We start from the raw sequence: 17,185 nt of genomic DNA on the forward strand, positions 1-17,185 counted from the left end.
AAATGTGCTAGATGTCTACACACGCAGGCTCTGCAATAGGCTCTGCGGACACGGAGATAATTTTCCGAGTGACAGCTATGTGAGGGGACAATGACAGCAGTGCATGTGCAGCACAGTGAGAGCTGTGGGCTGAGGCTAAGACGGCAGGTCAGAGAAGAGGAGTGAAAACGTGCAGCTCCATCCATCAGGTCTTTCCCGGGGTCTTATGGGGATGTTCCCGGCAGGACTGGCAAGGAAATTGCCTTTCTGTTGGGCAATAAAAGATGCGTGAAATTCCAATGCATATACTAGCCCGGAGACCTATTGCCACTTACTTACAGGGCTCAAGAGGCATGAATGAATCAGACCATATCCTTTTAGAAAAACAAAACAGTGATCAAGCAACATGTAAATAGAATTTTAATTTTCCTTTATGCCAAAGAACTCACACACCGATGGTTCAGATACATCCGACCCGCCATATCTGTGGGTTCAACCAACCGTGTTTTGAAAATATTCAGGAAAAGAATGATGTCTATATAGAGCATGTACACACTTTTGTCCTTGCCATTATTCTATGAACCATGCAGTTTCATGACTATTTACATAGTGCTTACAATGCATTAGGTATTATAAGTCACCCAGAGAAGATACTGTGTTTTCGGAAGGATGTCCATGGGTTCTGTAGAGATACTATGACACTTCCTAGAAGGCACCAGCATGTAAACATATGAGGTTTGGTATTTGCAGGGGGTCTTGAAACCAATCCTCCACAGATATGAAGGCTAGCATGTTTTTAGTTTGGCCTGCAGAATAATTTGTTGTTATTATTATGGACATTAGTTAACGTTGTTATGATTATGATCATTTGTTAACATGTAAAAATCATGTGATTTCACATGAAAATCCAGATTTGAGTCCTCTCTTAGAAAGGTGGAAGATGTAGCCATCTGGGTCTCTATTCCCATGAATGATAATTTGGGGCTAGAATTGAGCAGCTGTTGCTGTCATAAGGTGGGTCATTTGCTCTCCAGTTGGTCATGGTCCCTCCCTGGCCAGCTGATCGTATTGTCCAAAGACCCCTGTGAGCATGGCCTCTGCCCTTGACCTCCCACTTCTGAGAGCTGCACACTGACTCTTCCAAATGTGCCTTCCTCTTGTAGCAAGGATTCTGTGTGCCAAGGAATTCCCGCCTTGCTCCTTCTGGGCCTTGTTGCTAGGACCACGAGAGCCTGGAATTCTGTGCTCTGCTGTCCTGAGCCTGATTCCAGAGCCTTCAGAGACCTCAATTTTAGTTAATTTCTTTTTTTTTTTTTTAAAGATTGGTTGATTTATTTGAAAGGCAGAATTACAGAGAGAGAGAGATCGTCCATTCATTGGTTCATTCCCCAGATGGCCTCAATGGCTGGGGCTGGATCAGACGGAAGCCTCATCCAGGTCTCCCACATGAATGGCAGGGGCCCAAGGATTTGGATCATCTTCTGTTGCCTTCCCAGATGCATTAGCAGTGAGCTGGTTTGGAAGTGGAGCAGCTGGGATTTGAACTAGCACTCATGTAGGATCCAGCATTGCAGGGGGTGGCTTTATCCACTGAGCCACAGCACCGCCCTCCCACCCCCACTCCCACCCCTCACCCCACCCCCCCCACCCCCGTTAGTTCTCTCTGGGCAAAGAGCACTGCCAAGGTACAAAGCCAAGGCTCAAAGAATGGTCATGGAAACGAATTGTTTGTGCATAGGTGAGGGAAGAATGAGACTGGATATGCAGGCCAGGGTGTCCATCCACTTGCACGAAGCCTCTTGCTGTGTGAACTTCAGCCAAGCAAGGAAAGAGAACAGATGGTATGTTGGGGGTGGGGACCTTGGGCTGGGAACCAGTTCTCCCTACATCATTATCATGAGGCAAGGAAGCCCTAGGCATCTGATAATTCTAAATTTGAACTTGAACTTCCAGATCATTATGAAAATATATTTTGTCAAGCTAAGAGACTAGGAGTTACTTAAATTTGATTAAAATTGATTTGTAACTTTTAAGTATTTAGATATATGGTAGGTGGGCTTCCCTGCACACTTTTCCCTTGAGCCTACAAATGCTAGCAAGTGTCGGGAGTGGGTCTGCTGGTGAATTTCGCTCTTTTCTCTTTGCTGTCTGGCTCCAGGCAGTGCTTGAATCTGTGGCTCTTACTAGACTGGACGTTACTGGTTCTTACTAGACTGGACGTAGGGTGGGACGTGTACCTGCCTTGTTTACCACTCTGGGTATCTTCTGCTCTAAGTACAGTCTCTGGCTCATCACAGGGCATGCAAGTAATATTGAATGAGTGACCTTCTAAGCTGAGCCCCGATAGTTTGTGTTATTTCTGTCAAAATTATTTTCTCCTGTCATATGTCTATGCATATCAGAATATTTACTTTTTCCTCTGTAGAGACTTGGAGTACTTGCCAAAATTTCTTTTAGCTATATCTATTTTTCTGATTAAAAATGAATTTATATATATGGTAAAATGATGCAAAAAAGCTTATAAAAGTAAAAAAAGAAGAAAAAAAATTCACATATCATCCCAACTCCACTGACACAATCATTCTTAACATCTCGATATGTTTATTTCCAGTATTTTTTCCATAATTTCTTTTCATAGTTGAGATCCTACCCAGAGACTTATGACAATAAAGTCACCATGTTCCAGATATTTGAGCAACTTTCTTGCCACTGTTTGTCCTCTCCAGGGACGCATTTAGAAAGATAAATGGACATAAACAGCTTCTGGATCTCCTGAAGAAATATTGAACACTTCCCAGGAAGGTCAACGTGGTTCTAACTTTTTTGTGCAGGTGAGAGTTTACGATTTGCTTATCAGCCATTCATCATTCTTATCGGATCGCCTTTGAGAGTCGATTATTACCCATCTGATTTTTTATGGCCTTTTCTACTGAGCTGTCTACCCGGGAAGCTGCATGCCCTTGGGCCATTCCCTTTGGAAGCTGACAGACCGACATCCCTGTGTATTTGTCATTCAGTGAGTCGTCCGCAAACATTTGTCAGGTGACACACAAATGCTCCATGGAGAGCCAGAGACTGTTCACTGTAACAGGAGCGAGCTGGCTCAATCTCAAATGGCAACAAGCACGGGAAACTGATAAAGAGGGTGCCATGGGGACACTGAAGAGAGGCTGCCTCACTCAGCCCCGGGGAGGGTTTCCAAGAAGAGTGGACATGTGAGCACTAGCTGGAAAGATGAGCACGGTTGGCAGGTGCTGAAGGGAATCAGGTGTCGCGGGCTGAGGCCCCGAGAGGGCGGAGCTGGGGCAGTGGAGCTCATCTAATCCACACTCGTGGACTATGCACTATGGGTCAGGGAGTACACTGGCTCCAGAGGAGAAACAGGTGAATGAGCTAATGAATGAATACGGAAAACAGACCTTTGGGGGACATCCTACTTACCAGCTCGTGTGGTGGCACAGTAAGTTAGGCTGCCCCTTGTGACAACTCATCCCAAAGTTGGAGTGCTGGGAGTCCTATACACTCAGCTTCCCATCCAGCTCCCTGCTAACTCTCCTGGGAAAGCAGCAGAAGATGCCCCAAGTGCTTGACTCCCTGCCACCCAAATGGGAGACCCGGATGGAATTCCTGGCTCCAGACTTCAGCCTGGCCCTGCCCCAGCTGTTGCAACCATTTGAGGAGTGAACCAGTAGATGAAAAGTCTTTCTCTCTTTTCCTCCCTTCCTCTTTCACTCTCTCTCTTTGCCTTTCAAATAAATAAATAAATCTTCCGGAAAAAGATTTTTAAAAATCTGGAAGGTTCAAAGAGGGAGGCATAGAGAAAACAGCTAAGTAAATGAGTTATCTCTATTCAATGGAAATGTATAGAGTTAGAACAATGAGGTAGATTTATATGCATATAGGAAAAGCTGCAAGACAGAGAGAGCTGAAGGAAATTAACAAGTCACATGACACATATGCAACATGCAAAAGAAAATCCACTCACAAAAACACCAGGTTTTCTATAGCAAAAGACATGCAAATTTTCATTAGTTCATAAACAATCTTATATAAGAATACAGACAACAAAGTAAATTCTTTGCTAGAGGACTTCTGCTACACTGAAAGCGGTCTTCCTCCCAGGTGCTCAGAGCTTGGAGGAGGTGATTGAGAGATGTAAGGCCTTACTTTTTAAAAATTGCTTACAAAGAGACTACATTCCATGAATTACTTGTGCAATTAAATATTAAGTAAAACAATGAAAGTGTTTTTTCAGGGTACATCAGAACCACTTCTTTGGAAACAAATTGAGCAACTTGAAATGTCCTTACCCTGTGGCCTAGTAATTTTCCTTTTAGGAATTCATCCAAAAGAAATAACCTCAGATAATCACAAAGATTCACCCAGAAAGATGTTTGGTGTCATGTTGTTCATATTGGTAAAAAAAAAGAAAGAAAGAAAGAAAGAAAGAAAGAAAGAAAGAAAGAAAGAAAGAAAGAAAGAAAGAAAGAAAGAGAGAAAGAGAAACCAGAACTATCTAAAATGTTCAAGAATGGATATAAGTTTAAATGGTTAAGTTGTAGCTTGCTAGGAAGCCATTAAAAATCTTGTTGGGGAAGAATTCTTATTGATTTGTAAGAAGGCCAACAAAAGAACATTAAGTCAGAATACACAATGTGAAGGTAGCGTGATCTCATGATCTCAGCATGACAGAAGCAGGGCGTGCATGTACAAGGCCCCTGGGTGTAGTAAGGGCTAGGGAGTCAGGAGAGCCATTTGAGCAGGCCTCAGGTGCACGGATTTAGACTTCTGTCGTGATTTCTGAATGCAGTGATCCAAATAATCGCAGGATGCTCTCCAAGAGCCACAGCGTCACAGGCACTGCCTTTGGCCTTTTGTCATCTGACACCGATGATGGTATGAACACGTTGAAAACACAGAGTGATTTTGTTTCCCACTCCGCTTTAGTCTTGCTTCCTATCTGGAACTGCACAGAAAGAGGACGCCCAGGCTGCTGTCAACGGCTGTGCACAGGGAGCTGGGAGGAAGCGCCCCACGCCTCAGTGTGCCTGTCACTTGTCTCCTGTGTGTGGGATTGCAGATCTACTTCTCATGGATAGTGTTCAGCTCTCTCTAAATTTTCTCCAATGAATATGTGTCTTCCTGTTGTAACTTACAAATAATTCCGCTAGTGAAAATTTAAGAAAAAGAAAAAAAAACAAAAACAAAAACCACCCAGAAGAGGAAATGTCCTTCTTTGAAACACAAAAGCAGCGCCTGGCTCTAGAATGTGCCACATCAGGATGTCCCTGGGCGTAGGCCTCGGCAGGCTGGCTCCAGGGCTGCACAGAAGGAATGCGGCTGGACCCTGCTCCCTGTGTCATGGAAAGGCCATCGGTGGCTCCTGCTCCCGCCCTCCCCACACTGCCGCCTGGGTGAGGCCCGGCCAGTTCTGTAGGCTACAGGGGCAGAGGCTTCTGCTTTGAAGCTGGACCCTACCTAGGTCTGGAGGAGCTGGGGAGATCCTCCAGGCTCCTGCCAGACTAGGGGAAGCCAGGGCCCTGGCTCGGTGACTGAATCAGGGAGTGCGAGAGCAGTTCCAAGGCAAGAAGCAAATGGGATACACAGGTCAGACTGATGAACAAATCCCTTTATCAGGGGACTTCAGGACAGAGGACTTATTTGCATTTCAGACAAGCTGCACACGGGACAGCAGGCGCATTGGAGTGAGACAAGAGTCCCTAGATTACTGTGGAATCTCCCATTAATGGCGTTGGCCTTTACTCTTGACAGGTTCAGGGTGTGTATGTGAGTGTGTGTGTGTGTGTGTGTGTTGTAACCGGCAACAAAGAATCCCCTCTCACCAGTGCCACTGTCTCCCCAGCCCCCAGGCTTTTTCTCCCCACTCACAAAGCGGGTGTAACTGGTTCTATCAGCAGAACAAACACAAGGCCCTTGGTTTTTCAGGGAGGAGCACGTGCGTTGATAGGTCATGGGGAACAAACCAAGTGTCTAGTGCTGAGCAGCTGGGGCCGGGAGCCAGCACCCTCATTAGAGAAAGCTGCTACTATTTCCAGCCAGCCTGTGTTCAGCGAAAGCAGGTCATTACAAACACAGTGCGTTTTGCATATTAACCAAATTAAAATAATAATATGTTCTCTCCTTTCATGTGCTATACTGATAAATCCCAATTTATGAATGAAACATGCTGATTAGTTAGTTAAAAAATAATTAGTCCCGGGATGTGCTTCCAGGTTGGAGGCTTAACGAATGCACACAAATGCCAAGTCCTGGGTCCTCCCCAGATTACTCTCTTACAGGAAGATGTGTTCACGAGAGACAAAGGATGACGGGGTCTGGTTTTCCCAGCTTTCTTTCTCCATGTGGTGGATAATGTTTGGGTGTTATTTAGCGCCTTGTCAGGCTGGGACCAGGGCATCCAAGCCATGGTTGTTATATTCCACTGAGCATGGACGTTCGGGTTGTCAAGAGAAAGACCTCAGCTCTGAAGCTGCCTTTGTCCCGGAGAGAACGTTCCAGTTCTGCAACGGAGCCACCACTTCTGGAGCTCAAAGGTCCCTTGTGAAAAGACCAGAGTGGTGGAGGACCTGCAGGCGGTATCTACAAAACCAGAGTGAGGCTTACTACATTTTTCTTTCGTTTTGTGGGGTGGGGGTGGGGGTTTCAGATAAAATCTGGATGCTTTGGCCACTGACAGGAGACCTCAGGTGCTCCAAGGACAAAAGGACGCCAAGCTGACGGCACACCAGGTACCATTACTGCACAGGCCAGCAACGGACCCGTCCCAAGCAGGCTGGCAGAACTCAGCACAGCTGCACCTTTTGGGGGTCATTACATTCCCAAGACAGCTTGGATGACAGCATACTGTAAACACGGCCTTTGAAAAGCCCTTACCTTGAAAAGCCCTTACCTTGACCCTTCAGGCACGCTTGTGTCTCACGCTTGAGTGAGATGGAGGAATGTTCATTGTTGGACCGGGTACATCACTGTGTCTTTGAGCCCTGAATGAAGTGGTAGGTGTGCATTTGGACACTTCGCCGTGCCAGAGCCACGTGCACACCAAGAAGACGCTTTGGCTGCACAAGACTCACAGGAACACAGAAAAGTCAGGGACAGCAGCGCAGGTTCAGGCTTCAGTCCCATGTTTTCTCCCTGGCACAGGTCAGGGGATTGCGGTGAGAGGCCCATGCTTTCATGCACACATGTGGAAGTCACGAAGTGGCCTATTTAATTTCTCTGAGTTTCAAATTTTCAGATTTTATCTATTTTTTTGAGAGACAGAGTTACGGGGGGGGGGGGTCCTTCCATCTGCTGGTTCACTCCCCAGATGGCCGCAACAGCTGGAGCTGCTCCGATCCGAAGCCAGGAGCCAGGAGCTTCTTCTGGGTCTCCCATGCGGGTGCAGGGGCCCAAGCATGTGGGCCATCCTCCACTGCCTTCCCAGGCCATAGCAGAGAGCTGGATCAGAAGAGGAGCAGCTGGGACTCGAACCGGCGCCCATATGGAATGTCGGCGCTTCAGGCCAGGGTATTAACCCACTGTGCCACAGCGCCAGCCCATGTTCTAGGTGTTTTCTAGAACAATCTCTTCACTTCTCGAATCCTGGCCATTTCTCTCCCTCTGGCAGGAAGGATTGAGTCATACGATCTGTGTAAAGGCCTGACACTGTGTAGACAGCAATGGATGGGAGTGTAGTCCTGCTTCATGGCTGCTCTTCACACTCATCTCCCATCTCCCTGCCTCCCTTATGCCTTCATCCTTCTTTCATTAATCCAGGAGATATCTATAACCACTCTGGGGCTCGAAGGGATCAGCGATGAGCAGGTCCTACCAGTGCCCTTCACACACTCTCTCTCTGCCTTCACCGCTCCCCTGGCCTGGAGTTGTCTCCCCTGCAGGAATGACTGCCTAAGGAGCCTACCTCCTCCAGGCAGCTCTCTGTCTTTCCCTGGTGAGCTTATTCACCCCATTCCCTGTGGAACATAGACTTTGTTCTGATGGTTCAGCTCCCTGAAGTAAAATATCTGGAAAGCCACCTCGGATGTCCCTGCCCAATCTTGGTCCCACGGCTCTCTCTGTATATTTCCATCTTCGCTCTATTATCCCGTGTTTTCCTATTTGGCTTTTGTGGCCTGTCTCCTCTCTGTTAGAAGCCCCTGGAAGGGAGGTTTAAATGCCACTCATCTCACTGACTAGCCCAGGGCTGGCCACTACAAGATATCAATGATGGACAGAGGGAGAGATAAGAGGGGTGGAGGATGAGAAACAGGGGGTGAAGGGGCTGGGGCATTTCCAGTCCATGCGGAAGCAGCCACAGCCTATAAAGCTGTCTTTATTGACGCTGTCCCTATCCCTCCTCCCCCAATCGTCGCCACCTGCCCCCAAAAGCCAGCACAAGGAATATCGGCCTTTTCTATAAAAATTTCATTCTTTCTGAAAATTATATCTAGGTATTGAGCATCATCTGCGTCTTGCAATTAGAAAGAAAAAAAAAATCCCTTGTTCTTGTCTGTGTTGTTTTATTGTTGGGTTCTTTGAGACTCTGGGCTGTGAGTGTCTGTGCCAGTGTGCATGGCTGAGAATGGATGCTTTATGTGCAAAGGAAGCGAGCCTTTTCTTTGGCTGCTTCTCTGGGCCCAGCTGCCAGTCACAGGGCTGGCTGCCGCAATGCAATCCGCTTCAAGGAAGTGTCACGTCTGTGTTTTAGCTCTGCACTGAGGAGGCTGCCGCCTTTCCAGGCAGGCCCCCGGGACATCCCCTGAAGAAGGAATGCCCCGAGGCCAGGAAAGGCCCCGGGGGCCAGACCACACAGAGCAAGGTGACAGAGCCCTCAGATGGCTCCCTTCTTGGGAAGCTGCTGGGAAAAGGAGGCAAGCAGGCATGGATGCAAAAAGTTCCCAGCTCTGTGATCTTGGGCAGGGACCTCCCTGTGCCACAAACAGCGGGAAAGCAGTGACAGTCCCCCCAGTAGAATGGCTGTGCTGAATAGTCGAGAGCATGCACACGGCAACGTTTTGGGAGCTGGAAGGCTGCTTGCACGAGTCAGTTTATTATTAATGGAACAGGAGGTTGACGTGGAAGCTTTAATTGAGACACCAAGGTACAGAAGCTGTGGTCTCACACCTGTTGGGCAAGTGCAGAATTTGTTCAAGAAAATTGCCCGAAGCAGCGGCACCCCTCTGAAAGCTCTTCACCTCCCCAGAGGGTGGCAGAGGGCTGGGTTGCGGGCATGGAGGGCAGACTCCCGTAAAGACTGCTTCGGGAAAGGAGTTTGTGCTTCCGCCCTCAAGCCCAGGGCCAAAAGGACTCTCAGAGGGCTTTGCAGAGGTGGGGGGAGGGGTGAAGAGATTGTGGGCGTGGTCTGACGCAAGCTCAAGGAACCTACAGTGGCTGGTGGCTGTGGAGAGCAAAGACAGTCATGACCTTGAGGGCAGGTCAGAGCCAGCCACGACAGAGGACATGGGAGCGGAGGTCGCACTTGGGACAGCCATAGGAAATTCAGCCTGGAGTCACTGTGAAAGGGATTCTATCCAGAAGGACGTTCTTGGAAGGCGAAGCAAGAAGGGAGGTGGGGAGCCTGTAGCCCAGTGAAAAGCCTCCCGGCAGGAAGGGAATTGCAATCGCAGGGCTCTCTGCAGAACTCCCTGGGAGCACCCAGGAGGGAAACTGTCAGGTGAAAATATCTCTCAGGTTAGCAGAGGGCAAAGCCAGCCCGTGACAGCCCCAGCCGACTCCTCTCCTTGTCCCGCTTCCTCTTCCTCATGTGATTCTTGGAGGGACCAGAAACTAGGTTAGCAAGCTAGGGAAGGAGAGGACACGTCAGACGTGCAGGCTCCTGCTGGCTGAGGCTCTAGTGGAAGAAGGAAAAAGACAGAAATGATGAATGGAGGCAGTGTCCCCGGTTTGGAGTGACCACAGGACCTTTGCCTACCTCACAGTGATTAGGAAATTCGTGGATCTGTCCATGTTCTCGTTGTGGAGCCAGGGACAGACTGCACACAATGAATCATTTTAAAAGGAAATGGGCCCAACGCCGTGACTCAATAGGCTAATTCTCCACCTGCAGCACCAGCACCCCGGGTTCTAGTCCCAGTTGGGGCTCCAGATTCTGTCCCGGTTGCTCCTCTTCCAGTCCAGCTCTCTGCTGTGGCCCAGGAGTGCAGTGGAGGATGGTCCAAGTCCTTGGGCCCTGCACCCACATGGGAGACCAGGAGGAAGCACCTGGCTCCTGGCTTCGGATCAGAGCAGCATGCCAGCTGTGGCGGCCATTTGGGGGGGGGGGGGTGAACCAACGGCAAAGGAACACCTTTCTCTCTGCCTCTCTCTCTCACTGTCCACTCTGCCTGTCAAAAACAAAAAAACAAAACAAAAAACAAAAAAAAAAGGAAATGGGACACAGCAACCATCATGAGTCCTGTCTGTTCAATGCATGACTCTCCAGGACAGACGAGTTGCTAAGAACTGTACAAAAGGCTGGGTATTTTCCAGGTATGAGGATGGGGGCTGTTATAATCTCCACTTGTAGAGGAAGAAACTGAGGTTCAGAAAAGGCTAATAGCTTGTCAGGCTGTAGGGAAAATGAGACAGAGCCAAGACGGGGAGCCGGGCCGGCAGACCCCCGAGCTGGCCCCCACACCACGGTCCCAGAGAGAGTGCGTCTCACTCGGCGAGTCAGCCAAGGTATCTGGAGATGGACTACGGTTGTCCTTCGTGCTCCCAGTCCCTTCAGCCGACGAAACCCCAGGAGTCCACAGGGATTTTCACCAGTCCTTCCGGAGAGAGACGTGTTACTTTGATTAGAAAGCCTTGGTTCCGCGTATAGTGAGCTACTCAAGGCAGCTCACAGGAGACGAGCATTGCCACAAGCGCAGTGGGATGCGTCCCGGCAGCCTGTCCCGGCCCCCTCGCCTCCGCGCCTCTCCTGACTCGGACTCCCACTCTTTCCCTTCTGCGGGCTCTCAGCCCATTTTGCAGAATGGAACTGCCCATCATCTCCCAGGTAAAGAGGCCCTCAGTGCCAGCTGCAGGGAGACCAGTTGGCTGAATCCTGATTCAATGCGAAGAAAAAGGCGCAGCTAAATATACCATGAGCACCTACTAAATGCCAGGCTTTATTTTAAGAATCTGGGATACAGCCGTGCAGGAAATAGAATAAAAGGGAGAAAGAAAGAAAAAGCCTGCCCTTCTGGGAGGTCCCGTTCCTTCTTGCAAGATTCTGATTGGTCCATTCCGGGTCAGCTGATCGCTTCTCCTGGCCCAATCATCAGTGCCCTGGGGCGGGGCCCCAGGGCACAGCCATAGTGGCCACAGGCTGGTCCCTGGGACTGAACGAAGAGTGGGATCCAGGGCTGCGCGTCCCGGAAGGCGCGCGAGCCAGAGTTCAGCGTATGGAGCTGGCTGTGCCATGGTCCTGGTGGCTGCTCCACCTGGAGGGCCCCCACCTCATTAGCCTTGCCCCCACTCTCTTTCACAGGGTCTCTATCCCACCCTGTTTGGTGTCAGATATCTGAGGCCCATGTCCGTCCCCCCCCCCCCCCCCCGCTTGCTTTTCCTCCTTCTCTCTTTCCTGAGTGAACCTTTGAGAGAAGGAAACGGGGTGAGGTGGGGGTGGGGGCGTCTCCTGCTGCCCCATGGCAGGGCAGGCAGAGCCAGGGGGGACATGGCACCCAGATGGGCTTCCCTGAGGCCATGTGATGATGCTTTGTCCAGCTAGGCACGGCTGGTAACAGGCATTGTCAGAGTCCCTCATCCTCTTCCTGGGGACTGGGATTGGCGGTGACCAGGACAGGTCATTCTCCCCGCTGGCTTCCTGATGTGCTTTGGTAAAGCAGCTGCCACCTCCCTGCCTATTTTATAGGCCTTTTCTTTTTTCCTTTTTTTTTTTTTTTTTTTAAACACGAGCTACTGCGCATCCAGTAATGGACTAGATTACATCAGATGCTGCATTTGCCAGGCTCAGCGCTAAGTACTCGCTCACGACTGCGGCGCGGGCTGCCAGCCTGGTTTGTATCAGAGTGGAGCTCCCGAAGCTGAAGCCCTTAGACAGTTCTCTTGCAGGTCTCTGAGTTCTATCACTTGCCAAGTGTGCTACTCTTGTCTTTTCAGAGCATGAATGGCTGTGGGGCAGATCAGAATTTAATCCTGCCTCAACCATTTTCTAAGCATGAACCTGGGCGGGTAACTTAACCCTTGGTGCTCCAGTTTCCCATGGTTTCCCCACTTCATCCTCCTGGGTTGAAGCGAGGATAATGTCATGGCTCTTGGCACATAGTAACAACCTGCTACACAGCAGCCATTGTTAACAGATTTGTAACACCCTTCTCGAATTCTGTCCCCCAGTACTCTTCCTTGGCTATTGTGACAGTGTGCTCAAGCCAGGCTTTGTCGTCAGCCCTGCAACGCTGTGACAATCACATACAGCTCTGGGGCTGTTATGAGGCTTACATGGGGTCGTGGGTATAATGACAATACATGTGTTAAAGCGCTGTACACATCCTGCACGTTAAACCCTCACAGTGGCTCTAAGAGGAAGGCAGTATTCTTAGATGCATTGTACAGATGGGGAAGCCAAGGCATTAACAGGGGTGTGAGGAACTGAGTGAAGGCTGCAGATAGTGAGGGAGTAAGGTGGGAGTGAGCAGAGCACCACGCGTGTTCCAACCGCAGCAGGTTCAGGACGACAAGCTCGTGAGGGAACAAAGCCGGAAGTGACTTGAATGACACACCTATTCCGTGCTCCAAGAGCAACAGGTTCAAGGCTGCAGACTAGGAAGGGGTAAGGTGAGGAGCGCATGGAGGAGCAGGCCAAACGGCTATTCACTGTACCAAACGGACACTAACGCACCGTGCACACAGCACAAGCTCAAAAACGTGTGAATGACGGTTCTACGCATTATAAGCATCATAAATGGACAAGGCTACCGAGCTGAGGGGGTGTCTGGGGATCATTAAAGAACAGAGTCAGTCCAGTGGGCGGAGTAGATAAGAGCATTTCCTGTGTGCCAGGTGTTGTCCTGTGGCCTTGGCATGTGTCATTCAAGTTTGTCCAGAGAATCACTGTGTGTGGTAGATAAATAGGTCGTGATGGTTCATGTGAATTCTGTGCACATACCCCCCCGAGGCTCCTGATCGCAAATTAGGCCTGAAAAGCCACTTTGCCCAAGAACCCGTAAATAGTAAACAGGAAGTACAAAGCTTTGAAATGACAACCTTGCCACAGCCAAATTTCCAGCCTTATTTTCCACTGGTCCAGAAAAATATATGCACCGAGCAAAGCCGTCTCCAGGCTGAGAACCTGGAGGTGTCAGTCGGAGACAGAGAGGAAACAGATGGCACGCTCAAATTAGGCGATTTGAGGAGTTAAAAAAAGCAGCTATTTTCAAAGGTGTGGGGCACCCACAAGATAGAATACAGCTCCCTTGGGCTGTTAATAGCCAGCTACCATCACCTCCCCTGTGACTGAGAGAGCCGTGGAGTACTGACCTGGACCCTGAGACGGAAAACGCTACGGGGACACTCTGGTGGGAGCTGCAAAGAGGAGGCAGGAGAAATACCCCAACCTCATTTAACCCCTCGTCTCCTGCCTGGTCCCCCCATTGCTTGAGCTCAACCAGGAACCAGGGGATAAAGGAGCACACCGCAGATTCTGTCCACATGGGTGCAAGACGCTAGCATGGGGGTCTGCACAGGCAAAGGGAGAACTTCTGGAACATGGCTTCTTAACTGGATGCTCAGAGAGGCTGCCTTCCCCCTGGGCCTGGAGAGTTGAAGGCCAAGTGCAGCTTGGGGTTTCAGAGATAGTAACCAGCTGCGGGGATCACGGAGAGGAACAGATGTGGTGTGACCAGGTTTGTGTCGGCCGAGCTGGAAACCTCACATTGCCCTTCATCCCTCTACCCTTGGGTTGGGGTCTTTTAACTCATTAAGGTGGCAATGGAGCACTGAATCTAAGTTTTCTCTAAAGTCATGCTCTTACAAATACAAGAAATAGCCAAAGGGGACATTATTAGCTTAGGAGTAAATGATTGCAAACCTCTTCAAGCTTGATTTAAGTTTCACTTCTGTGAAGTCTTCCTTGATGTTTGTGTATGTCTGCCCCCCCCCATACACATAAAGTAAAACTGAGTCTTCTTGTAGTATCCATGGGGGAACGATCCAAGGACCCCCTTCAGATGCCCAAATATGTGGATGCTCCAATCTCAGGCATAAAATGATGACATATTTGCCTATAATCTACACTTAACCTCCCGTCTAGTTCAAATCATCTCTAGATTATATAATAATCCTTAATACAATGTAAATACTAGGTAAATATTTGCATTGAGTGAGGGGTCTTCATAAAAGTTCTTAGAAACGTGTATTATGAAGACTCTGCATGGATTTCAAAAAAAGTTGGCACCAAAATAAACTTAGTTTTTAACCCCACTTTTCCACAAACTTTGTGAAGTATCCTCATATTGTTCAGGGAATAATGACAGGAAAAAATGTCTGTACATGTTCAGTACAGATTATGATGGTTATTTTTAATATTTTCACTCCAGGCTTGGTGTGGGATTCATGGATGTGGAACCCAGAGATGTGGAGGGCAGAGTGCGTGGACCTGCAATATAGCCCCTGAAAAGGGCATGTTTTATTCATCTCCATATGCCCAGAACCTGACACCAGGCTGGCATGTTGCAGAATACCGATAAATACTCGTTAGGTCTTTATGTCTCTGTAGGCTGCAGCAGATTCCAATTTGTCTGGCATTTGCTAAGCCCCTACCACTGTCACAGCACCGTGTTAGGCTGTTTTCATATCCCTTCTCTAATTCCCTATGTCTAACAACCCTCATTATCTTATCTCCAATCTCACAAATCAAGAAACTGAGGCTCAGAGACGTGAGAGAGGCAGAAGGTGGGTGTGAACAGGGCGCTCTCCTTTCCTGCCCAGAAACTGGCCCTTGATTGGTCACTGCACACTGACTTCATGCATATGCATGGGCTGACCGCATGAATGAGCCCAGCAGAGCTTCTGTGCATGTGTGTGTGTGTGCGTGCGTGTGTGTGTGCATGCATGTGTGTGTGCTTTGTGAAGCTCTGAGCCTGTCGTCCGGGGTGCTCCTCCTCCTCTGATGTCTGCTACCAACGACAGCACTCATGGATCGTCTCCCTGTGAAATCTGCCTTGAACCCACCAAGCAAGATTGGCACGAGATTGGGTCAGGTGGACGCCGTCCCTGAACTTGACTCTGTTGGATACAAGAGGCCTGGCTCTCTCAGATCTGGCTGGCATCCATGGATTCAGAACATCCGGAGTTCTGACAGGTGCCTCTGTTGAACAATGAAAGCATAAAATTGTCAAATGCCTTCCCTTCAGGAGCTCCCAAAATTCAAGTTGCCCAATAAAATCTTCCTTTCTTAGGAGGGGCCACAGACATACCCATGCTTACCGAAAGACAACAAAAGCTAAAAGGTCGTCCTTCGGATACGTATTCCCTGCGCCTTGATCGTGCATATGATTCTTTGAATTCATCTTCAGAGCAGCTCTGATGATAGGCCCTTTTGTTGGCTGTGTGTTACAGACAATGGGCCCGAGGCTTTAGGCGGATGCGGCACCGTTCCAAAAGTCACGCAGCCAAAGGTGGCAGGGCTGGGACTCGGGGCTGACCTGGATGGCTGGCTCTTGCTCGTGGTAGGGAGCAGCAGCCCTAGGGTGCCTGCCACTGCTTCTGAGTGGCCTCCATCACAGGTGGTTCCGCCTCAATTCCTGTCCGTCACCTTCTGCTCTATTTTACTGCAGATTCAGGGCAGGTTTGGATCTGGCCTAGAAAAACATCTTCCTGACCCCTCCAAGAGAGAGACAGAATGTGTTTCTAGGCTGTTCTCTATAACCCAAGGCACTTTTGTGGCATTTTTTTTCTCCTTCCCGTTGGTCCTCAGGCTGTGACCATGGTCACAGGCTGCTCTGTTTATTTCGGCCCGATTGCCCTTTCCAGGCTGGGAGACACTGAGGGGCAGGGGCTGTGTCTCATCCTGCTTGCTTCTCCCACCTGAGCGCCGACGGTGTGCTATGATGCATTTTCACAGTTCTGAGTCCATACCACACATAGGTTAGGTGGTAGTGTTAGGGAGGTGGCAGAGGCTGTGTGTGTGTGTGTGTGTGTGAAGCGATTTGCCCAAGGATGCACAGCCAGTAAGAATCGGAGCTGGGATTTGAACAGGTGCCTGTTTTGTTCCACTGTGCTGGTCTTTCTGCAGCCTTGCAGTGTGTAGGAGGTGCTCCATAACCATGGGTTGCATGAAAAAAGAAAAAAGCAAGGAGGAGATGGAGGAAGAATGATACTACACTTGATCTTAGCCAAAAGGCCGAGAAGCAATGGAGGAAGAATAAAGAAAGAACATCGAAGACAGCAAAACCAGGAGAAGCGATGGAATCTCGCAAGGCAGTAAACTGACAGAAGGCCAGAGAAATGGCTCTAAGGTCTAAGTTCGTGTCTTCTAAAGTCACAAAAAGAAAGACACATACTCAGGATGGGAGAACGAGGAACACAAAAGAGGTGGGTGAGGCCACTGCCTGCAGTGCCAGCATCCCATATGGGTGCCAGTTCAAGTCCAGGCTGCTCCATTTCCGATCCAGCTCTCTGCTGTGGCCTGGGAAAGCAATGGAAGATGGCCCAAGTCCTTGGGCCCCTATACCCATGTGGGAGACTGGGAATAAGCTCTTGGCTCCTGGCTTCAGTTTGGAGCAGCTCTGGCCATTGTGGCCATCTAAGGAGTGAACCAGCAGATGGAAGACCTCTCTCTCCCTCTCTCTCTCTTCCCCTACCTCTGCCTCTCTGTAACTCTTCCTTTCAAATAAATAAATAAATCTTTTTAAAAAGCAGTCTATGTTCTGTCTGCAGAGTGGATCTTTCACTGGGCCTTCCATGGGGTTAAAAACCCTCAGATGGAGGTCCCTACATCAGGTGCACGGTGTAGCATGTGACTCCTGTTTTGAAGTGGTAATATTCTTTGCAGTGAACTTGGGAAATCCATATTGGTGAGGACATTTCAAAAAGCTTGTGGAAAACTGGAATTTAAAGATAATTTGCAGGGGCTGGTCTTGTGATATAGCGAGTAAAGCCCCTGCCTGCAATGCTAGTATCCCATACTGGTGCCGATTTGAGTCCTGGCTGCTCCACTTCAGATCCAGCTTTCTACTAATGTGCCCGGGAAATCAGTGAAAAA

At 49.2% G+C, this 17,185-nt stretch overlaps 1 pseudogene; it reads right to left on the minus strand.

Moving 5' to 3' along the window:
- Positions 1–16,247: 16,247 nt before the first annotated feature.
- LOC133758890 (U2 spliceosomal RNA) lies at positions 16,248–16,336 on the minus strand (annotated as a pseudogene).
- Between the last annotated feature and the right edge of the window lie 849 nt (positions 16,337–17,185).

This window comes from Lepus europaeus, chromosome 4, assembly GCF_033115175.1.
Source record: "Lepus europaeus isolate LE1 chromosome 4, mLepTim1.pri, whole genome shotgun sequence".
NCBI lineage: Eukaryota > Metazoa > Chordata > Mammalia > Lagomorpha > Leporidae > Lepus > Lepus europaeus.